General features: G+C 39.8%; 1 long non-coding RNA gene across 1 annotated transcript; it reads left to right on the top strand.

Annotated features, from left to right (window-relative positions):
* Positions 1-158: 158 nt before the first annotated feature.
* Positions 159-24,400, top strand: LOC122185367. The gene is made up of 3 exons (XR_006180852.1): positions 159-198; positions 818-1,008; positions 24,142-24,400. It is a non-coding gene; the product is annotated as an uncharacterized LOC122185367 (long non-coding RNA).
* The last annotated feature ends 530 nt before the right edge of the window (positions 24,401-24,930 follow it).

The raw sequence follows: 24,930 nt of genomic DNA, 5'->3' as shown, positions 1-24,930 counted from the left end.
GGGCACAGCGGCCAATCGGCGAGGGGCGGGAGGAGGGGCCCTGTTATGGATAGCCAATCACACGGCACGAAGCAAGGAGGCGGGCGAAGGAGTGAGCAAGCAAGTGTAGGTGCGGTGCGCGGGAGGGGGGGCGTGAGAAGAGCGGTGGGGTGGGAGGAGCTGAGGAAGGGACGGACGGACGGACTGAGCGCTCTTGAGGTGGGCGTGCTTATGGGGATGCTGAGGGCGAGCGGGCAGCCAGTTGAGCACAGGGTAGGGGTGAGAGTTTTTCTGTGTGCTACCACTAGGGCTTTGGGCGTCCTACTAGGAGTCAAGCGTATTTGAAGCGTCTCCTGGTAATCCTCATTACAGTATCTGTTGTTTGGCGCACCTGAGTGTGATCCTGCCTGTTGGCCCAGCAGGATAGCTGGGTGTAAGTTACAGTTGTGGATGTTTGCATGAGGAAGACAAGTGCAAATCTTTCTTTTCCCCTAGCTGTACTGCATAAAGTTGGTGTGCTTTGTTTTGTTTTATGAAATCCTGTAACATGTTACAGCGATTTCCAGTATGTGGCACTAATACCCAAGGCAGAGTTGGTGGAGGAGGATGAGTTAATTGCAGTTGAGAAAGGTGATTAAGAAAAATGGGTGTTAGAGCACCAGGGGACCTTCCTTCAGCTTGTGCTTGGGTTTTATTTTTGTAATGGTTCATCGCATCCCTGTGGTAACTGATGCTTTGGGGGCAGATCCTGCACTCCACAAAAGCAGCTTCTGATGGATTTGTGTGCCAGACACAAGGATAGCCCTGTGCTGCTTCATTCTCTCCATAACTTTTGCAGCACTGAAGATCTTCCAGCGATGCCAGCAGAAGATGTGCTGGAGTACAGAGGTGTGGCTTTGCAGCATGAGGAGAGGGCGTTCCTGTGTGTGACCAATCTTTCCTGCAAAGCAACTGCTTGGTGCTGATAGTGAGAACTGGAAGGCAACGTGTGCTGGAAGTCTTGCAGATATCTAAAAGCCTCAGGATTTGGTGAGCACAAAAATAAGAAGTTAAACTGTGTAAGGAAGCCTAGAAGATTTGGGGAGGGAAATTTGAGCTGTTACCTGCCTCAGCCTTTTTTCTTTTTTTTTTCCTCTGCCTTGCACTTGTGTCAGCACTTACATCAGCGCGGCATCACCACTCTGCAGATAACATTATGCAGTGACTTTGCATTTACTTTACAACAGTGTGGCTAGCCTCAAAAAATTAAATGCAAAAGAGAAGTAGACTCCAGAATCTGTTCTTTCAGCTTACAGAGATGTAAATGTAAGATCATTTCATTGAATTTTTGCAGGCTATCCTATCTAGAGTTCTGCCACTACTGCGCAGAATGTAACTGAATACCTTTGTTTTATTTCATTATGTTTTGTATGCTTTCCTCAGAAACAAGAGTTATGAAGTCAAAGCACTGAATGTATTTTATCTGTGTTCCTGCGGTAGTGTGAATGGCTGTGGTTTTTCAGTAGGAGTTGCAGGGGTAGATAAAGTGCAAACTGCTTGCTACTTCATTGTAACATCACATACTGACTTACTGTATGTGGCATTATATTTTGTAACTTCAGAGTTAGACATTAACGTAAGTTATCTGTAAGTGGAAATGGAAGAATCATTTTAAAAGTCAGGTATGAATCAAGACTCCAAATTATGATGCTTGCTAATAAGGAAAAGTTAATTTCATCAGTGACATGAAAAAGTTGAGCTTTCTGATTATCGCCTTGCATTTCTTTCAAACTTCATTAAGATGTAATTTTTTCAAGTAAATATTTTTAGCACATGTTTACCACATAACAAAGCAATGTTGAGAGTGATGTATATGTGAAACCAAAGCTGAACAGAATTATGTTTCTCTACATGCTGCACTTCCCCACTGGGTTGTTGTTGATCTGTTGTTTGTGCAGTGCCATGCAGCTGACAGTCAACCTCCAAGGCTGCAATTCCAGTTTCCAGGTTGTGGCAGAGGTCTAGCTGTAGCAGTGGTTTACTCACAGTGCCTGTCATCTTCCTCGTTTGTTGATTGCAAAATGCATATTAAACGTTTTCTTATTTTCAGAAGAGGTCTAAGATGTTTATGTGAACTGAAAAATATCAGTAGATGCAAAACAGCCATTAATACTCATTCACTCAAGAGCTTCGTATGACCTCTCAGCCTTCTGCTTTCCTTGCTAAAGACTTTGGATACTTTGTTTTATTAAGACCCCTACAAGGAAGAGAAGTATGAAAATAAACAGCTAGAACAAAAACTAAATGCAAAACTCAATGAGCTTTTAGCATAATCTCAGTATTGCCACACCTTACCTTCAGGCTCTTACCTGAAACTTGAATCTAAGCTGCATTATGTTCTGTATAAAATGCACTGAAGACAGACACTTAAAAACTAGATTTGTGATAGTGTTGCTACTTGTATGGGAACTGAGTCATGGCCTGAACCACTGATTGAGCACCTGGGGAAAGGACCCCCTTTAGCCCTGGGAGCACAGGTGAAGGCAATTCAGCTGTGTGACTAGAAGGGGTGGAGCCTGGCTGCACCTCTCTTAGACTGCATTTAAGGACTGACTGCCACTGGGGAAGGACTTATTTCTGGAGATTGCTCCTTGGTAAAGCTTTCCCCTGTGAGCCTAGAATCTTCTAATACAGGTGAGCAATCTTTTTCCTTTCCTTCATAGCATCTTTCTATTGTGCCTATCTTTCTGTCATCATACCTCTGTTGTAATGCTTTTCCCTTTATATTGATCTGTCCAATTGCTACGCCACTGTACGGGGTCTTTGGGTTTAATGGTCAAAAATAACAAGGAGAAGAGATGTCTGAAATCTGTCTGCATCTGCAGCCAGAGAATCACAGAATCCTCTTTTGAAATTGGTGTGTCTAACTTGTCCTTTTGTAAAAAGACTCATGACTCACTCTGATTTTTAGAACATGATTGAAGGAAAAGGTGATGGTGTTGCTGTTCATATGTAGTCAACTTTGCATCACCAAGAGATGGCTTGACTTATTCTTGGAGTGGAGGAGGAGAAAAAAATGAGGAGGAATGCTCAGATTCCAACTGAGTCTGACAGGAATAGTAGGAACTAGGATACTCTGGAGAAAAAGCAACCACTGTAATGTTAGTGCTACTTCATTTTTCTGAACCTTAAGTGGTTTCTGTGAAACCAAACTAGAAGACAGTGGACCCCTTTCCTTGTTCTCAACATAGTACTTATTGTAGAGCCAGCTTAGGCGTGAAGCAGTGTTTGTCTGGAACTGGTACTGAGGTAAGTTTGCTGGGCTAAGCCAGCTCTGGCCAGAACCAACTTAAGTGAGTCTGTATGGCTTTTCTCAAATTAATCCCTTGTGTACTGATATCTCATCTGGCTCAGATTTGGCGGCACTTACTGTTTCAGGCTTAGAACTTTGTCTGTAGTCACTTTGGATTCTTGCAGGGTTTCTTAGCTTGGCAGCAGCACCAAACCTGAGCTAGTTTAGTACATCTCATCTGCACAAACAAATCTACTTTAAATTGGATAGCCAACTCAGTCTGGTAAACAGAAGATCTTTGTATCAGCTGAACCTTACCATTGTGCAGGAGCTTTTTGATTCCTTATGCTTCTCACTGCCAGAATGAAGATTTGGCTGCAATAGAGCATGTAGTAAGGAGCATGTCTCCCATTTCTTGGGCAGGTAATCTGTCTTTAGTCTCAGAAGGCTCAAATTACTGTTCCCAGAGTCCCAAGAGGGTTCTGTGTTGCTTCAATATTAGTTTTGAACTATGATACCATGCAGCTTAGAATAATGGCTTTGTGCAGCCAGAAGTAAGGAATACAGAAGTCAAAACTCCTTTGTTGTGTTTTGTTTTTTTTTTTTTAACAATCAGGAATGTAAGAGAAAGAAAACTGCCTAGCATTATGGGCTGTTGAATACATCTGGTGTGGGCAAGTCTCAGATGTTTTTAAGTTAGTGCATTTAAAGAACTGGATTTATGCTGCCGTTTGACTGCTTCTACAGGCGATAAGGTTGTAGCATAAGTTGTTTTATGGTATTTGACAACATGTAACCCACCTAGAACAAACTGCATGAATATCTCTGTCCTACTTAGATATCTGATCAGATTTTGCTTTTCAAGATGGAGAGAATTTAAAAAAAAAAAAAACAAAACATACAGCTGGAGCAAGCGAGGCCTTTTAAACTGTATTGCTTGGAGACTATTTTTGATTTCGTTTTTACATATACCTTAAATGTGCCCCAAAGTGTGTACTAGTGCTTTCATGCTCACTAGTGGCTGTGCAGTCCTAGCTGCTGATGATACTTGTAGCAGTTCAAGTCCTGAGGCTGTGTCCTGTATCCTGAGTGTGGCTGCACTGACTAGGTAGTTGATGGCTTGTCTGAACTACCAGCTCTGGAAGGAACCCCCCCAGTGATTGCAAGTGCAATCATGGTTGGTGACCTGTATGACTCTTCCCTGTCTTGTGCCAGAATGAATGGACTTGCCACTGCCCAACTGTGTTGGAAAGACTTGTTTTCTATTACCCAGGATTCTCCAGTTAAGATGGAAGTCACCTACTGGAGTATTAGAACACAGACTTGTTTCTCGTGAAGCTGTAATCTGAGTTGAGAAGTGTTATATTATCATGGTGGAATTGGAATCAAGGTGAAGCAAGAATAAGTAATTACTAGTCTTGAATGCATCTGTGCTAAAGTACAGACTGACTGTGAATTTCATTAAAACTGAATACTAAAGGATATTAACAGCAACGTGTTCATATTCAGATGTTTGTTTTTCTGAATGTTGGTACTTTCTGTTCTTTAGTTTATCTTGCTGAGTTTCAGTTAGTTAAACCACGGAAGCCAAAGAATGCTGAAAGCCTATAGTTTCTGCTACTGAAGAATACTGTTCTGATTGCAGTGGTGTGATTGCATCTGAATGCAAGGATGTAGGCATCCTTGACATGAGCTAGTCCAGCTGTAATATGGCTAATGGAGAAGTGCAGGGATAGCAGTAATGAGTTTGGAATCATTTCACAAGACATGTCTGTCTTGTACAAGAACAGTCAAACAGACAAAATGCATCTTTTATCTTGATACTCAATGGTGTATTGTTCAGAATCATATCAACTTAGGAAAGAAAAGTCATCCTTCATCCTTCCTGATGTTTTAATGACACAACACTACAAAGGCCTTTATGTAAATAATGCTTGCTGGGTTTTTGTTAGACTTGACAACATGGCTGACACACAATGTCTTGAAACGTTTGCAAGAGTCTGTGACAGTGCCTCCTCATAAGACTCATTCAGAAGCCATGTCCTCTGTCTGCAGCTCTGCACCAGTTGTCTCCTTCTTCCCTTTCACTGACTGGGTTTGTCCCCATTGTGCTGCCCAGTGCATTCGTGTGAGTCAGTCTCATGTGCTGAGTCAAAAGCAAGTTGCTGTGGTTGAAAATGATTTACAAAGCTTTTTTTTTTTTTTTTTTTATACTTAGAAGCATTTTATTGTCTTTTAGCTAGTAACTTCTCATGTGAAATATGCCCAGGACAGGCTGCATTTGTTCTTACAAAGGTAAGCTTCGTAATACCAAGGATAAGATTTTTGTACAGCCTGTGATAATAAATGGAACGTAGGTGAAGTATGTGCAGGAATTCAGGCTCAACTGCTAAACACAATTGTGGAAAAGAATTGGAGGCTTGGATTTGGACCATGAAAGAAAAGATTTATGGGAATCGCAGAGCATGCATTGGCCACCAACATAGTGGTGAACTTTGCCTTCTGTGGTTTCTAAACATGCAATGGTACTTTCTGTCCTTGTCAGACAAAATGGAATAGCAGTGTTGTACTGGGGCTTCACTTTGCTCAAATCAAGATATTTCTGTAAGTTTTAACACAGTAGAACAGTTGCTCATATGATGTCAGTGTTTTAAATAATTAAAAACCATTGTATTCAGCAAGTAAATAAAGTACATGTAATAGACCATTATCATCTTTTGAATATCCTTCCTGTTGATTACTTGTTTTATCATGAAGTTTGCTTACTTGCAATGGCTCATCCGACTGTTCTTTAAAATCATCATGGTACAAGTAGTTTTGGAAAAATAATTGAAATGAAGCCCTTTCTTATATAAAGCATTTCAGTGACAGCACTGAAAGTACTTTTTAAAGAAGTTAGCGTGTTTATTCACCTTGGGGAAAATAATTTGTAACAGCTCATCCAGCAAGCTAGTAGTACAGCTGAGAATTTCAGTCTCCTTACATCCTGGCTCATACCCCAAAATCATGTAAAACTTGTGTGAGCAAGCTGGGATTTTAAAGGCCTGTCTCTTCTCTTCTTCAAGGACTCCTAGACATGCATCCATCTAAATTTCAATGAGTGCTAAATTTCACTCCAGAAAGCTTTAACTAATTGAATTTAGACAGCTAGATACAGAAATATCCTAGCTGCAACTGCTAGCTACTTAAATTTGTTTCATTTCAGATTTGAATTGGGGCCAAGTTCAAATACATTTAATGTGTTTTCATCAGCTCATCAGAAAATTCAGTTGTCACAGTAAAGCCATTCCCATCCAACTTGTGCATAGTAGCTAAGTGGTTAGAGAAGCTACATTAGCTCACTTGCAGCTTCAGCTCTTCATATTTCATCTCAGAGGTGAATGGCCTTTCCTTCAGCGAGGTGAACGTAAGACAATTTTCAAAGAGCGCACCCGAAAGCGTTAGCACTCAGATCATTTTGAAATCTAAGGAGTGAGTAAAAGGCTGTGTGATCCCACGTTGTGATTGGTACTGTACTCATACTGGTGTGGAAGATGATTTTCTCCAATTTGTTATCCCAAATTCCTTTGTTCTTATTTAATAGTGCAAAGAGAAGTGGTGCAGATGTTTAAAATATCTCAAAGCAGGTTACTTGTTGCCTTGACATTTTTTATCAGAGAAAGAATTAGCCACACCCAGATTTCTCTAGCTCTGTCATACACATCACAGTGTGCTCAAATTCTCTGTAATCATTCTGTGCAAAAAATGTTTGTTTTTTTTTTTTTTTAACTTATTTCACTTACCTGATGTATGGAATCAGAAGCATATCTTCTTTAGAGGGATTACAGTTATGAATACCACCAAATGAGCCTGCTAATACCTTTATTTCTAATGGCATAAGCATGAGATCTCCTGTATTGTTTGTACAGATGCATTGTTAGGGGAAAATTAGGGTAGAGGAGCTAATGTGAGTAATGTCACACAGCAATAAAAAAGTGGAAAGAAATCCTGAAAAATGCATCCACTCTTGTCTGAATTCTACGGTGAGCTATCTTAATAGGAAATCTTGACAGAATTGAAAAATAAAAAACAGTGCTTGAATTACTAAAATAATCAGCAACCAATTTGCTTCAATTAAGACTTGAAGATGCTCCCAGTGCTTTGATTAAGAAAAAAAATTAGGAAGTTTCTTATTCATCTCGACAGGCATCTTTGTAAAATGGAAGGAGCCGTGTAATGCATACACGAGTGTGGATTCTCAGAACTATCTATAATGCATATAGTGCTTTCTGCTCTCAGTGGCTTTTTTCCCACTCTCTTTACGTCATTTGCCATTTGTGAGGGTTGCCAGGGTAATGACCAATCATCCCTGGAGAGATGCCTGCTAGTAGGGACAACATAGGCTTTCTCTTTTTTGGTATTCTGCAGTATGTATTTGAGAGCTATTCTAGCATCAAGATTGCAGAACTTTTATTTAGTTAGTAGGAAGTAAAAGTTGACAGAGCATGAAATAGCAGCTTACAGCCATTAAGGTAAGTGAGAATTTTTCTTCTCTTCTCTGTTTTATTAACGTACTGACTGTCTGAATGCATTCAAAACACAGAGCATCATTACAGATTTATTTTAATTTTTTTACCATAGGTGTAACCAACCTTGAAATTATTTATAGCAGAGATTTTCCCTAATTTGAACAACAGAACCTTAGTAGTGCTGTAGAGCAGGTCCGGATTCTGTTCTTTTTTAATTGTGAATCCAAGCTACTTTCCCATCTATTCATTCATCAAATACATCCGGTTATCCCAAAAAGATTTTCAGAAGAATTAATGAAAAAGAAACAAAAACAGTGTGTTGTAATGCAGATTAGACAGCACTAATTTAGTTGCCTCTGAGGCAGCTGAAAATTTCTGAGTAGTTCTGCATATGTGCATGTGTACATATAAATGTTTATTTCAGGAGAACAGGAAAATTGAAAATGTAGAGCTGAGCCTTATCCTGTGAGATGGCTGAATATGTTCAACTCCTTTAATTTTGTCAATTAAGTAGATGCTTTTGCAGATTTACAGGGTAACTCTTTCTCACCTACAGACAATAAATAATAGAGCCTCCAAATTGCAAATTATTTTTCTAGACTCAGTGCTACCAGTGGAAGATGGTGGTCATAAAGGCTTCACAGGCTGGGATTAAGTTTTGCAGTTTTAAATGTGAGGGCATGTTAAAGCAAATTCTCACTGACTTCCAAAGCTTCTGCAAAGTATTTGTATTGTGTCATCTATGACACCCTAATGAAGGGATCGTGGTGGTGGTTTTTGTTTTAAATGAAGCACATTGAATTGATCTTGAGTCAAATGCATGTATATTGGTGCAGACACCTGTTTGCTTGCTGCCTTCCTGGGAGAAAAGAACAATTGAAGATGTGGTTGTATTTTTCTTTCTGTAAAATTGCTAAGGTAAGAAAATTCAGAATAGTAACTCCTCGAAATCTCTGCTTGCTACTCAGTATATTCATACCTACAGATAGCTCCACATGCTTTACGTCCTGATAATCTAACAAAAGAAAGTATATGTTTATTTCACTCTGTTTTGTGCTTATTACAAAAACATACAATGTGAACTTGACTCATAGGATCCCCAAGAGTGAAAAATACATTCAGAGCATTTCATTTAGCATGTAAGTTCAAGCTAGTAAATTCTAGATGTTGTTAAGTGCTCAGATTATGTTTATGATAGCTTTGTATTATCAGAACAACTGGAGCACAGCAGTAAGTCTGGATGCATGTGTATGAGGAAGAAGAAAATCAAGAGTAACAATTTTAACCTGAGGTGAAAACGATCTTTTCATCAGACTGTAAGGAAAACATGTTTATTCAAAATGTAGACCTGCTTCCTCTTTGTTAAAATTGTTACTGGTTGTTTGACATCTCTTCTGGATATTGCTTTTAAGAGGTTTAAGATGCCTGGTACTCATGTAGTTATAGTGGAAGGAAAAATGATCAGTGAGTTGACAGACAGTTTAAATATTTAATACTATCTGTTTCTAGTTTATCAACATTCCACATGATTCCACCATTTTTTTAGTAATCTGAGGGGGAAAAAAAAACACAATTTCTGTGTTATTCTATGTGCTGTTTTACAACAGAAAAGTAATATGATTACAGTTAGGTTTTCAGATGAGATTTGGGGGTAAACCTTTCTGGAGAAGATGGTGGGCAGCAGACCTCAGGGTTTATCTTTCTGACCATCTTTTTTGTGTCTATCTGCTTCTCCATTTCCCTCTCTCTAACTTGGAAATGCACTTTTGTGCAGAGAATAGCACTTGGAGACAGTGAGATAGAATGACAGAAAGTGAAAGGAGAAAATAATAACATCTGTGATGCAAATTGTTAACAGTATGATGTCTTTCAACAACTGGGGAGAGGTATTTGTGACTGAGGAGCTGAGTGATGCATGAAACAGGTGGTTCTGCAGCAGCAAGTCTGAGAAAGCTTGAGGCAAACATGTTGGGAGTCATGAAGGAAAACCATAGGAGTAGGTGGAACTACATGATTTTTAGCTGTGCTTGGACTGTGGGTGCAGTAAGCTCTGCAAGTGGTAGAGACTTCAGGGAGCAGGCTAGGAAGAAACAGTCTCTGGAGCATCTTGATAAAGCTAATGTGCAGGACTTGGGGTGAAAAGCTGGGGAAAGTAGGCTGGACACTAAAGCTTGGGATGTAGGATTTACCCACCATAACTGCTGCTGAGTGGTTTGAGCCTTTTAATGCCTTGTCTGTTGCTGAAAACTGAGGAGTGGTGAATTTTAGTTGTTTCACTTCTGAATAGTAAGAAAAGAGGAGGAAGAATTAACGGTACAAATTGATCCCCTGTTAAAAAGTCAGGCTCCAAAACAAAAGGGGGAAAAATATGGTAAATGCTAGGAAGGAGATACTTGGGAGTAGGAAAACAGGTTAGAATAGCAGAAGAAAGGAATGCTTATCCTAGACAAACTGAGACACGCTGAGTAAGTGCAAGAATATCTGAAAACATCCAGTAGCCTGAATACCTCATCCCTTGAGAAACAAAGCAGGTAAATATAGGAAGGTGAATGAGTTTCCAAGCATAGGGTACAGTAATACAAGCCATTATCCATAATATGCTATCGCTGAACTGGACAGCTCGGCCTAAACTCTAGTCTTTGCTGCTTGAGGTTTAATTACTCTGAGCTCTGATAGATTCCTTTGTCTTATGGGCATCATCTATAAATGATGTCATCACTGTTTTGTTTTTTTTCCTAATGAACAGTCACTCTTAAAGGAATACTGTGAGGGTTAATTCATGGCTGTAGTCATTAATGAGACTGTCTGATGGAATGTTTACTAATTTTTAATCTAACCTAAGTCCTTCGGTTCTTGTATTTTGTTGCTGTTGTTACATTACCTGGCCCTGATTATCCATCACTATGAACAAGTGCAGTTCTATTACTTCTGTAATCTGGCTTCTGGATCATAGCTCCAAAATTCTGATGTGAAATGTGTGTATTTACAGTGTTGGAGAACTAATTTAATTGCATAGACTTAGTTATAGTGGCACCTGAAGGCACAGGAATAGTTGTGATAGGAATTTCTGACTTTTTTTTTTTTTGATTGTCACTTACTGACATTTTTATAGAGGAGTGGTGAAATTGTGCTTTATCATCCAAAGCTTGCAATCCAGAAACATGTTTTTTGCATAGGCATGATAAAGGCACACAGCAGGGAGGCTACTGTTGTTTGACTGAGAGTATGCATGGTCAGGAGATCTTTAAATTTAACATGTATATATTGGTACTTTCCAGAGTCTCTTTTAAATTGACCCTTAAGGTTTACTTTCAAGAAGAAATCAGAAAGTGTCTTTTTGCTTAAAGCAGAACTGGTTGTCAGATAATTTGCATTTAAATTTGTTTTACTAAAAGATTTCAATTTGTACTTCTAGTCCTGTTGCGCATTTAGCTAGAGTTTCATTGCAGGTCTCTAGGCTTTCGGGTTCAGGAGACGCAGATGCCTTCAAACGTAGGATCACTTATTCCATTTATTTACTGTGTAATGGTGGACAAATTCATTTAACAGTTTAAGAGTTGATTCATACATGTAAAGTGTGAGTAATAGGCTTTTCCTCGTAAGACAAAGGATGTTATCTATTATTCTTTGTGTAAGCCTTTGAGTACTCATCATGTTCAGGTCCTAATTACTTAAACGTGCAAAGTATTACAACTTGCAGCCCTCAGAGATCCCCCAGTTCATCTTGTTTTTCTGTTGTAGTTACAAGGTCAACTTGAAATAATCTGTATGATTATAAGACCTTGCATGAAAAACTTTCCTGGAGAGCAACATCTGTTATCTGGCGATAACAGCAATTCAAAAGAGCTTTTTGGGAGAGGCTACAGTCTGCCTCACACGAGCAGGGAGACTCAGTAGTTCACATTTGCAAAGAAGTGTTCTGCAGGCCTCTCAGACATGGTTCTGGGGGCTCACTGCAGTTGCTATTATGCGCTCTGGTGAAGCTCCCTGGTACTGCATGTTGCAAGTGATGCTGGCAGGCACGATCCAGGCTTCCCTGGAAGCAGAAGTGACCCCAGACTGATGGCAGTGCTCATGCTGCAGGCCATCACCCCTCTGATTATTCCTCAGTGCCTTCACATGGCTCTGGTTAGATATGCCTGATACTGAAGCTGAGTAAGATGTGCAGGAGGTACAGCTTTGACAGCTGCTGAAGTCCCAGAGGCCTTGGATGTCCTGATGGTGCTTTCCCTTGTAGAAGCCATCTTGTAATGTGACAGAGCTCTGCTCCAGCTGTGCAGATACATCAGAGTTCAAGAGCTGAGACCTTGGGTTAACATGGCCAGGGAAATTATATTACTGTGATGATGATTGAGCTTTGGGTGTGCACATAAAAAAAAAATCTTTGCAAGATTTTATTTCCCTTTTTTTTTTCCTGTAGCTCTTGAGTTACATTCAGTCTCGCTATTGCATGATTGGCTTTGCTGTGTCAAGCCAACGAGTCCAAGTGGCCTTCAAACTTCATCCTGCCTTACTGTGCTGCTGATGGGTGGCTGCAGCTCAGCTCTGCTGCAGCTGAACAGCTGGACTAAATGTGGGTGCTCCAGTCCTGTCGGCTTTCACAGAGCCTTGCATCTGGCAGATGTTGCCTTATACAAATGAAACTACTCATAGTTGGTATGCAGTAATGTTATGTGAAATGCTATAGACCTGATAATAATAATCAGCATAATTGAGTGCAATTCCTATTGACTTCAGTGGGTGTGTTATTCAATTAGGGACTGCAGAGTTTAGATCATTGCCTTTGGCTTACATCATTGCTAATATTACAGATGGTTATAAAGCTTTCAGGGCTCTTTCAGGCTTTTAGTCCACAAATTGACTGCAATGTGAAAGTCTTGCTTGGGGATAAGAGTACTTACATCCATCTCATCTTTCGTCTTCTTATTCCTGAGTCTTTCTGTGCTATTCCTTTGGGAGTGCTCATAGGAAATATGATTTAACCAAGGGGGGAAGGAAAGTTATCTCAATATAGCCAAATTCAAATTTCATTTTTACACATTAAACATATGCTCCCTATCTTTTACCTATAATGTAGAATTGAGAATTTTCTTTCTCAAAGAAAGAGAAAATAAAGGCACTGTGAATTTAGAATGAATATTGAGGAAAATTAAGTTTCCTGGGTGCAAGGATGGATACAGTGCTTGAAACTTAAAACTAGGCTGCATGGAGCCATCAAAATCTTACTATGAAGAATGAACTTGTGTTGGCAAGACGAGGGACTGGGTGGTTTTGAATTTGAATTTTTTTTTACCTCTCTGGTCTGCATAAAGTGCTCAGCTACTGCAGACACTGCTGCTCGAGCCAGCTCCTGAGTTGCTCTGTGTGAGTGAGTGGCACAGGCAGGCTTTCCATCACATAATTCTGACAGTTCAGCCTCTGTTCACAGTAGGAATAAGGATACGATAGAAATTCTTATGCTGGTTCTGTGTTAGCCACTGAGAGAGAAAGGATACTATTTTTACTTTTTTCCATTCATGCTTTGGGGAAAAGCAGTGAATGAGCCTCTCCATGTATAGTACACGTAATTGCACATAGCAATTTTTTGTTCTAGAATAGACATTGCTTCTAGACATTTAATTGTCAATACTTTAGTAAATAAAAACAAAAAGGTTACCAGGGTGGGCACAAACACTTTTAGGAGGTTCACCATAGAAATCTGATTGCATTTCAAGCAATATATTCTCACTGTAGATCTTCCTAAATGCATCTGCAGATAGAGATGGGATGTCTCACTCATACACACGTGTATTTTTAGGTCTAATTAGTAAAAGGTGAGAAATGCATCTATGGGAAGATTGATTCATGTACTGTGACTCTTTATTTAGCTGTGTCTTAGGTGATATGAAATTGCACAAAAATAAAGTAGTCTCCTTATACGAGGCTTTTTTTTTTTTTTTTGCAGCAGGGAGCATGATACATGTTATCTGTCAGGGAAAGAAATGGGCTGTTTAAATTCAGGTAGTGTAGCATCTTCAGGCAGGAGGGCTATTTTTAACTTCAGATGTAGCTTAATTTAGAAGCTGAGCGGTTGAAGTCCCTTTTTTTTCTCCACTCTTCTGACTGGAGATTTTTTTTATAATGACTGTAGATACCCTTGTGTGAAGACAGTAAGTAGAATAAAAAATCCATTATCCTCAGTTTCAAGGTCGTGGAACTACACAGCTAAACAAAGCAGCTTTATGGCAGAGTTGTCATGTGTGTACACACAGATTAGGTTAGATAGATGCTCTATTGCGTCTAAGTGGAAGAACCACTCTGGCTCTCTTTATATCTCTTTATACAGGATTTTGCCAAGTCTGTATTTTTTGTAGGAAGTACTTTAATTGTATATAGTGATGTACAGCACATGATAAAGAGATGATTTCAGTAGTTTCTAAGGGAGAAATATTAATGGGAAAAGCTAGCAGTGTTTTCTTGCACTGATTTTTTTCTAAACCATTTTCTGTTTGGTTTGTTTGTAAGTTAATCATGAGATCTGAGAAGCTCATCCAGTTAACAAAGGTAGTCAGAATGTAGAATTGCAGACTTGACTTTATTAACTGATTACAGGCTTTTTTTAATGCATTCACATTCAGAACGTTGGGGGGAAAAAAATGCTCTCACAGATCAGTTCTTCCAAGATGGCTTTTTGCAAACTGTCTTTTGCATAGAACTGCACACAATTGCAGGGGTTGGAAGGAAGCCTTAAGACACCGTCGAGTCCAACCCCCCTTCTAAAGCAGGTACCTTGCAATAGATTGTACAGGTAGGCATCGAGACAGGAATTGGTTCTTGCATAATTGCATACTCTGTGTCACTTAACAGTCATCTATTGAATTTCAGTAGCATTTCTGCACAGAATTTGATTCTGATTGAGTCTTACAGTTTACATCTCTGAGCTCAGCTGAAAGTGATTCTGAAAGCTATTCTGGTTGCATAACAATGAAAAAAAGCAAAGAGATATGTGCCATTGTGACAGAAATAATTGGGTTATTAATGAGCTGAGTCTGACATGGAATGGTCGGCTCCATTTCCGAGCATAGTGACACCTTCACCATTAACTCTTAAATGCCCACCTGCACACACAGCTTCTTAGAGTCCCTGAAACTTTGCTGAAATGTTCGACCAATTGTTCACTTACAGAATAAGTAATGTTTTTCGTAGCTATTTAAAATCCTACAATTATAAGTGAAAGCTGCTGCTGCCATTTCTTCTTTAACTTATGACAGCTAAAATTAGAGGGTTTCATTCTATTGTTTTTATACCCAGGGTAGCATGATGTCATGTAGTAAGAACATCGTAAAATGAGGCAAAAATGCAGACATCTAATCATGGATGTTCAGTGGAGTTGAAAAAGATGTCCTCTAAAGCTTGACAATTCCTGAAGTGCCTACATTGTGTAAGGATTCTTTCTGTTTGTTTCTGAGGAATGCTCCTTTCCTTGGCTTGCTTCTATGTGGTGGGGAATAAGGGAGTAGCCATTGAGGTTGTTAGAGACGCTAAGCTTTGTTAAGGGGTTTTCCTAGTTCTCTACTGGCCAAACAGATCAGAAGTAATGCTAAGTTTAGTCTCTGGGAGGTATTTTAGTGGTGCTATCAGAAAGTCAGACTATGACGCACAGTTTGGATTGGGGATTTGAATTCAAAGCCTTTCCTTTAAAAGGATTTTCTTTATAATGAAGCAGATAAATTGCAGCAATATTTGCTGAAATGTTTTAACTTCGTAGAGATGTTTTTTTCACATCAAAGGCTTAATCTGAAGGTTGTAGAAAAAGAAACATTCAGAACATATTATACTTTCTTGTTTTGGGTATTTTGGTATGTTGTCAGGAGACAGGATTCAGTTTGCCAATTAAAGAGGTTTAAAAAAAGACTAAAAAACATCCAAAAGGACTATTTCAGTAGTCAAGAAAAAAGTTAAAATCTGGTGGATTAGAGGGTAATATTTTCTTAAAGAAACACAGACATGCTTGAAATAATTTTCTGAATGGCTTCATAACATCTAATCAGCTTGAAATTAGAAATGTCTATTAGTATCTGCTTTGTTTTCATCCAGTTTTTAGTGAAGCAACTGTTCTGAGAGCAAATGAGAGTTCTGTTTTTAGCCTTTCTTGTTCTTAAGTATGAAAATGCACCTCTGAAGAATGATGGTGACTTAAAGCCAGACTTTAGAACTTTAGCTTGAAGTAAAGCCAGGAGTTCTAACAGAACAGCTTGAAGATGCTTTACATTATTCTTAGGAGATTTCTGCCATTGAGGTCAAACTCTTTGAATGAGGCTATAATTATAGTCCCAAGTGAGGCTGAACTAGAAAACAGATATCATTTGGTTCTGGATCCAACCTAATGTTAATAATTAGTTCTTAGTTGTTCCTTTTCTTCCGCAGACCCCAGTGTTTTATAATGTAGGTCAATGTCATGGCCTTATGTTTGAGAAATGAAAGCTCAGAGAAGTGCAGTGAGTGCATAAGATCAATGACCAGGCTGATAGATCTGGAAATGGGCCCAGTTCTTGTAACTGTATCTGATCTTGCATTCTCTCCGTTAAACCCCAGCAGTATTTATATTTTCATCTGGATAGCCGAAAGCAGCTTCATCATGGCTTGGACTTTAACAGCGTAATACAATGCAGAAAGTTAACTAAAACAAACAAACAAAAAAACCTCATTTAAAAAAAAAACATAGTATCTGAATTTAGATTTTGGTAGTTTGTGATTTCCTGCAGAAGTTCCATTTAAATGTCCAGGCAGGTTTGTGCCCCAGAAGGATGAGTAATGAGAGCAGGCATTCGGGTACCACTGTGTGAAGAATGGCAGAAATTCTTACACAGCAAGAAAGCTGGAGAGAATGGCCCCAAAGCTTCTGGTTTTTGCAGTCTGTGTTTTCACTGACAGGGAATCACATGCTGAATGTAGTGGCCATTCTGTAAGAATTTTCTAACAGTCTTCGTGCTTTAAAAAGTTTAAACCTATTTCGTGTTACTTGTTGCAGAACTTTGTCACTCTGCAAAGAAAATGTATCAGTGTTTTCCATGCCTGCAAAACACAGGGTGACATGCAATAGATGAGCTTTTATTAATCAGTAAGCTGTCTCCTCAGAAATGGAAATAGATTTTATCAAAGTGTGACAAATTACAAGAGTTAAATGAATTGATATTAAGGTGAAATGCAGGAGAGTGTAGCAGTCATACTGTCTATCTGATTAATTATAAAAATGCTATGCTCGTATGAGGGTTTTCCTACATCAGTATGTAGGCGTTGTTATTCCATGCTACATGGAGGACATCTTTTATCTTGGAAGAGGCTGTTGTAGATGAGGTACTAAAAACAGTTGGATGTAAAACCTCGTGCTCACCAGAGGGGATGAAAGACTGAGAGCTGTTTAGACATGCGAACAACTAGAAGTCTCCAAGCAGGAAAGAGTGTGGTTGAAGCAGTTAGTGCACTGATAAAATCTGCTGCTTCTAGCTTCAGCAAAATTGGAGAATGAAACAAAGTGTAGAAACACATGGAAGGAGATGCATAAGGCAGTTCCTATTGCATAACCTTGCATGCCTGACTTAGGTGCTGAGTTTCATCTCAGGAATGACGTTGAGAGTTTCAGATCAGTCCTATGATATAACTGAAGGCAAACTCACTGATCACTTTTTACCAGTGTATGGTCAGTATTAGGTTTAGGAGCTCTGGAAGGGAATCTGAAAGAAAAAATGTTTACTGGATGCCAAAAGTCATTCTGAAATGCTGCTTGCAGACCAGCTCTCTGATGCTACATATTAAAAAGCAAGTTACAGGACTTGGTATACCTGGACAGAAAATAGTACGTGAGGAGCACTTTCACATTAGCAGGAGGGTTAAATAGGAGTATGTTAATTCTTGTCTGTAATTTTGTTTCATTTGCTTGATTTCACATTGTTAGTGTGAACAGATCCTTTTTCACTAGCAGATTTGGTTGCAAGGGTCAGTTGGTTGACCAGGACTTCTCTGGTCTTACAGTGCTCCATAATACAGAAGAGAGAGAAAAAAATTCAGCTAACTATTAGAGAGTCTGAGCAGAGGTACTTTGCACTGGAAAACTAGGAAATGAAAACCTTCATACTTGGCAGAGAGTGGCAAAATTAGTGTGTATATTCCCCAAAAAACTGAGAGATTAGGAGTTGAGAAAATAAACATGTTTATGTGGTACACCAATTCAGTCTTGGAGATGACAAAAGGAAGCTCAGTTTCTATTTTGGAATCTGAGTATTTTCTAGCATTTGTCAATAAGGGCAAATGTGTGGGTTTTTTTGTTTTTTTGTTTTTTTTTTTGTTTTTTTTTTTTAAAAAAAAGGGCTGCAAGAAAATTTCCAGGGCAAAATCCTGAGGCCAGCTAAAGAAGTGGTTTAAATGCATGAAATGAGTCTTGTTCAGCAAACACTGAAATGCTTGTAAAAAGCTGCAAAGTGGTAGCAAATACAGCTAAAGGGAAATGTGTTTTGAAATTCAAGCAAGAAGACTTTTAAGTTTCCATAGAGGCTGTGGATGCCCCGTCCCTGAAGGTGTTCAAGGCCAGGCTGGATGTGGCCCTGGGCAGCCTGGCATAGTATTAAATGGGGAGGTTGGTGGCCCTGCATGTGGCGGGGGGATTGGAGATTCATGATCCTTGAGGTCTCTTCCAACCTGGGCCTTTCTGTGATTCTCTAAGTACTAAACCATCTTTCCTATGTCATTTGGGTATATGGAGACACAAAGTATCCTCAGTCTTGTGGCTGATAAACGTCATCAATTCAATGGAACAGTATCCTTGCATTGTTCATGGGTGCATGCTTTGTGGTGAAACAAGTCAGTAACAGTAAGCCCAAGCCCTTAAAATGCATGCAACCTATTTATGTTGGTGCTAAATTCTTCTAATGAAAACAAAAATACATGCATGTATGGTTGTTTTTGTATTCTTCTGAGTACTTTCTCAATGTACTTTTGGAAAGAGTGAATAACCAAGAGTAATTACAAATGTGCTCTGCACACCCCTTGGTGAGAAGCATGCTGCCTCATTCCTGGGCCTGCTGCTCTCATCACGTTGTTTCTGGCCCAAGCACCCCAGCGCTCATCTGATGTGGGTGCTCCTGCACCACAGCTTGCAACAAGCCCTTTGGCTGCCTTTAGGCAGGTCCTTTAAATGCCCTCTTTGATGTCAGCTCAGCTTTGGGGAGTGTTTGGTATTTTTCATGTGACCCATAAAAGGAGCTTTCCTGATAAAGACACTGAAGGGCATGGGCAAGGGAAGCACAGTGTGATTCCCCGGGGGATATCAGCTCTGATAGTTGAAAGGGACCTTTTCATCTGGGACTTGAAATGGTCAGACTGCACCCAACCACTGAGGCGTGGGTGTCCAACTTTTTGACTTGCCTGGGCCATGTTGAGTGAAAAGGAATCTCTTGGACCGCTTATAAAGCATGCAGTATAGTTAACAAAAAATATGATGTAGTTAATGCATCTGGTTTGCAAAACTTCTATGTAAGTATTTTTGATTAAAACATGAAGAAGGCAGGAAAAGTATAAGACTAGAAGGTTGGGCACTTATGTGCTTAGGGATTTAAAACATCTGTGATTAGATTTCTGCTTTAGATTACTGTCTGGTAGTTAAGAATGGACAAAATCTAATAAGCTCTGTTTAATTGTCCATGGTGGAAAAAGATAGTTTTACATGGTTATCAGCTATGTGTGAGATTCCAGGTGTTTGAGGTATCAAATGCAACTTAAGAAAAAAGATAACTGATTTCTTTGGACTAATGAAAGTGGGCCTTGCCTGCTTAGATTTGAAATAGTAACCCACAGTAAACTGTTCTTGAATTTGCAAATGCTGGTAATGAGCACAGCAATAGTAAGCAGGATAAAGGGCTGACTGAAGGTGATGTTCAAAAGAAAGTGACAAGGTGGAGAATGACTAGATGGGGCTGGTTAGAGTAGTGGGGCTGGTCTTGAGAGTTGTATTTAATGTATTTTCTGGTGTGCTGAGATGAAAATCCTAGATAGGATGTTTTGCCATTGCTGAGGGAAAATGGGTTGTCATTCAAAAAGAATCAGCCTCACTTCTTGACTTGCTTGTTGATAACTTGGTATAATTGAATAGCATACAATGTCAAACTGTACAGTTCGGCCTTAGTAATAACTTCACCTATATGCTGAAGGTCTATGAACCAAAAGGAACTGAGGAGGAAATTAACTTGAGTGTACTTCTTGCTCGAAGTGGAAGGATTAATATATTAGACGAAGGCATATACTTACTGCAGAAAAGGTAATGCAGTCCTGGAAGGAAAGAGCTTCGTAACAGAGAGAAAGAAATATTGAAACCTTTCTACAAGAAGCACCAACTCCTTTTGAGTCTTTCTTGAAATGTATTCTGATGAACAAACTGTGGCAGGTGCAAAGAAGAGCTGCCAGGATGAGCGAGGGAATGAAACTCCATCTTGCAAAAGGAAATGAGAAATGCCTCCTACCCAACCAAATGGAGGTTGCTAGGCAGAAGGATCATTAAATATAATGAGAGCAAATATTGATAGATGGATAGGTTTGGTTTCCGTGCTCACGGAGCCCTTAGCCTCCCTACATAGATCACTAACAGAGCGACCCACTGCTGCCTGCTGAGGTGAGTGGTTGCTGATGGGAGGTGAATGCTGACTGATGGGAAGGCCAGCAGACCTCAGAGCTTTTGCACGTGATGCTCACGAGGATTGCCAGTAAAGCTGTATTTCTGTCAGAACTGTAAAAAGTGTTCAGCCTTTTAAAAAAAAAAAAAAAAAATCATGGCATTTACAAAGTCTTGCCTGCAGTATCGCTTACAAAAGGAGGAAGAATCTTTCCTTTGGGATCTGGCTGGAACTCCTCTGTCTGGCCTTTTTGAACTCAGCCCTGGTGGTATCACAGCCTCCCCTTGCCTGCATGGCTCACTGGGTGCAGCTCTGTGCCCAGTCGGGCCTTGATAGCTCTGTAAGTGCAAGTGCTGGTGACATCACGCTCCCAAGGGTGTCAGCTATTAGCTGCTAAAAATAGCTCCAGGCACACAGTAGAAAAATCAAATGTCTCTTTCAACCACTAGTGAATGGGAAGGTAAAGAGAGAGCTCAGCAGAGGTGCTTTTTGCTTAAATACAAGGGCAGCAGTGTTGCACCACGACACTGGCAACTGCTGCAGGTGGTGCTTCAGGACTGTGAGCTGGGGAAGCCTGCAGGGACAAGTTCATCCCTGATGTAATTCCAGCACTGTGATGGTAAGTGAGCTTTTGTGTTTATTTCCCACTGGCTCAGTTATCTTGCATTTTGCAGCTCTTAATGAAAATTAGGCTATGGGATTCACAGCACTGGAATGATGTCAGTATTACTGCCAATATAATCACTGCTCTATGCAAAAAATGAAACAAAGCAATATTAATACAGTAAAATGAAGCATTCTGAGAAATATCACAGAATTACAGAATTGTAGGGGTTGGAAGGGACCTCCAGAGATCGAGTCCAACCCCCCTGCCAAAGCAGATTCCCTACACCAGGTAGGGATATATATATATCATACAATATAAACTATATACAGGCATAAATGGTACATCTAGATTCCAAGCTGAAGTAAATATCTGCTCAGCATGTGTTTAGAGGCTCTTTGGTGTGAGTTGTTTGAGATTGCTTGCAACCTTTAGGCCTTGATTTTACAGATCTAGGAGCTAAGATGGAGAATTCCGTGTTTGTGATATTAGCTAGGTGGTTCAGATAAAATACAGCTTGATCTGCTCCAAGTTAAAATTGATTCTGATAAAGTGCATATAAATGCAGAGGTGATATAACATGAAAGTTAAGATGAAAGTAGGGCTGGGTGTCTCACAATCTTTGAAAACTCCACATCCTGGAGTTTTTATACTAATTAGGTCACAATCAGACATGTTGGTCTAGGCTTATCAGTGCTTCTAGCCTGAGCTGCTCATAGCAGTCTTCGCTACACTTCTTACTCTGTCTAAGGGCTGGCAGGATCAGAAACATGAGGGCTGGGACTCTTCCAGCCAAACACAAGGGATTTTCACTCCAAGTTACAAACACATGGGCTTGAAACTCCCTCGGCTAAAGTATAAGCCTTTTCTCACCTGTTTGGAGTCACCAACATGTGGTGAGTTGCAGCTGTCAGAACCTGCTTGTAACTACAAGTGATTAGGGAGAACAGCCTATTCTCCCTGAAGCTATTGCATCCTGGTCCCCAAAACTGCCGGGTCTGTTTGCAGCCAGAACTCTGGCTGAGAACAAAGGTCTGCTGCACCTGCAGAGCCCAGCTCATATCTCTGCCAACTGCAGCCTTTCCAAGAGGGAATGCAATTCCCTCCAAGATCCAATTATGTGAACTTTGTGAAGTATAGAATAGTTTGATTTTTACCCTGTGTTCTTCCTTTAAATGATGATATCTCTAAAAGATATTCCCATCCTTCCATTATTTCATCGTGCTGATTCATCCGTTCGAGATTGTTCAGAGCAGGGATTGATTCTGCCATATTTCTGCTGGCAGAATTTTTTTTTTTTTTTTTTTTTTTTTTGTAGGTCTGCTTGGTAACTGTCATAGATAAAAGTGAAGAATCCCTGGTCCTTGACTTGCTTGTTGTGACATGTAAGGTAGAAGTACCTTGCCGTTACAAATTGCAAGGCAGGGACTGATGTATGAATGGTTCTGTAAAATTACATTGTTTCTGTTTTCCGTAAGAATTAGACAGTGATTGTGACATTCCCTTTTGTCCTCTAAAAATGAGAATTTACAACTTTAATGATGTTCCTCCATCAGATACAGAGTTTACAATTGTAATGAATTTGATTTTTTTTTAAGAGCATAGATTTTAGTTGTGACTGTGGTGTTTTGAGTGCAAACAGACGTGCAGTCAGTTTCTTCAGTCTGCAAAACAGACAAAGAAGAAACTGTGGAGGAGATTCTTCAGTTACAGTGGCAGAAGGGTCAAAATAAAATCATAATAAACTTGTGGTGAACTCTTGCGTGAGTGACTTGTAATTTAAGTTGGGGACTAATTTAGGTAGCTACTTAAAAGTAACTGAAAGAGTACTGTCTGAAAGAAACTGACGATAAGGAATAGAAATACAGAGAAGTTTTTAGAACATGAAATGCATTATTTTTTAGCAGACTGTGGACTTTTTCCTTAGCAAGTTTTCCTACCACATACATTTTCCTTGCTGTATCCCCCAGAAGGCTGAATGCTGCTCTCTCCTGCAGACAACGCAGCAGCACCCTTATTTTGTACTAGTGAAACACTTTTCCATTCACAAGCTATTTCAGTATTCCAGAGCGTCTTGCTGCTCTAGCATTGCATTTGTCTGAATTTCAAGTAATTTCATTCGTAAAAAGATTGTTCTCTCTTGGTTTGGGGTTGCTATCAGGGATGAAGGCACATGTAATAGCACAAACCACCAAGATCTTCAGGCAGACCTTTTGTCTGCTTAGGGCTTTCACTGATGGCCTCGATGCTAATAAAAATGACTGCAGAATAAAATATCCTCTGTAAAATATAATTTCCTTCTGCAATGCTGATGTAGCATGCACATCGTGCATCATCTATGGGTGATAACGCTGTATCCTGTGTGTTATGCTCTCAGGGTTAAACAAAGATGCTTATGAAATATTCTTGGCACGAGGGAGAACTACTTGGGCCTTAGGTTTGACTTCAGTTGAGTGTTCAAACCCTTTTGTGTACAAATGGACGTGATATGTATGGAGAGTATCTCAGTTTCAATAGAAGCAGAATGGAAAGCTATATTGTGTAAATGGCTGGGAATGGATTTATCTGTGTTTGTTAGAAAATTTTGGGAGAGAGGACTTTTAAATATCGTAAGAATTGGGGTAAAATTATTGTTAAAATATCCATGGAAATACATAATTTTCAGTTTTATGCATCCCAAGCTAGACCATGTTGCCAACTCAACAGGGTGGGCTGGGAATGTGTTTAGATCCAACAGCAGGAAGCTGAGTTTGGACAGATTTTAACTGGAAATGAGGCACGTGTATCTGTTTCCATGGGCCATTAAGCACTGGCATAGCTGCACAACAAACGTGGGGTATTCCACGTGCACAGTAAATTGGTGGCTTAGCTACACAAGACTCATGTGTCATCTGAGTTAACTGACATTAACAAGGTGAAGGATCTGATGTAGAAACTGCTTAGGGAATAATGTTGACTCTTGTGCTGTAAAATGTCAGACTGAAAATTGGTGTAGTGTCTCTGGCTGGAAATTATATGAGCCTACAGCCATGGCTCTGTCCTGTTTGTGCACAGCAGATAGAATAAGGGAAGGGTTTTCTTCTGTTGCATAAGAAGATGTTAATGGCACTGTCTAACCAGGAATTTTCACACAATTAGGTAGCGTCACATCTTCGCTCATCGCCGAGACTATTTGCCACGAGATTTCTGACTTCAGAAGAAGGGCATCCGCATTAAAAAGAAATCTGAAGATTGTCTAATGTGAGTTTGTGAGAGAATCCTTATCCAGGAAATAGTGTTGTCAGCAGCACTGTTTGAATTAAAGCTGCAGATTGGATCTACTCCTTCATGCTGATCTCAACTTTTATGTAGGACATAAATTGAATACATTACATTTTCTAACACGCCAGGCCAGCAGTCTCTGACGCAAATACTAAAGCTGAAGTAAATAGGAGCTGGCAGTGTTTTCCAGCCTGAAGTGTCAGAGAGTTTGAAACTTCAGGTGCTGAATGTAAATGTAGTGGAGATGTCCTAGTTGAAAGATGTCTCAAAAATACACCCAAAGATATATATTGAACTGAGAATTCTCTCTGGAATCAGCAATTACTGCTAGCGTTGTGCCAACCCAGCAAAGGAGCCTTTTGATGTATTTCAAGAAATGTGCAAGTTCAGTGTCCTGTAGCTGTGTCCGTAAGCACCAGACTCTCAGGCAGGAAAAAAAATGAAGGCGTTTTTTTCGTTGTTGTTAATTGTTAACTTTGCACTCTTGTGCCTTCCTTCCTCTCTCAGCTTCCTTTTTGCATTGCTAGGTTTCATCTTCACAGTGTTTGCCTACAGGCGTCCTTTTTCCTGTGAACACAGAGAGCCCCAAAGAACAAATAAACTTTTTTAAGTTGCTGATCCCGCACGTTTGCAAATTCACTGGGAGATTTGGCTCCCATGTAAGGA

The sequence above is a fragment of the Lagopus leucura genome, unplaced genomic scaffold (genome assembly GCF_019238085.1).
Source record: "Lagopus leucura isolate 7727_CA_CO unplaced genomic scaffold, USGS_WTPT01 Super-Scaffold_100029, whole genome shotgun sequence".
Lineage (NCBI taxonomy): Eukaryota > Metazoa > Chordata > Aves > Galliformes > Phasianidae > Lagopus > Lagopus leucura.
Note: the sequence above shows the minus strand (reverse complement) of the source record. Positions and strands in the feature narration are given on the sequence as shown.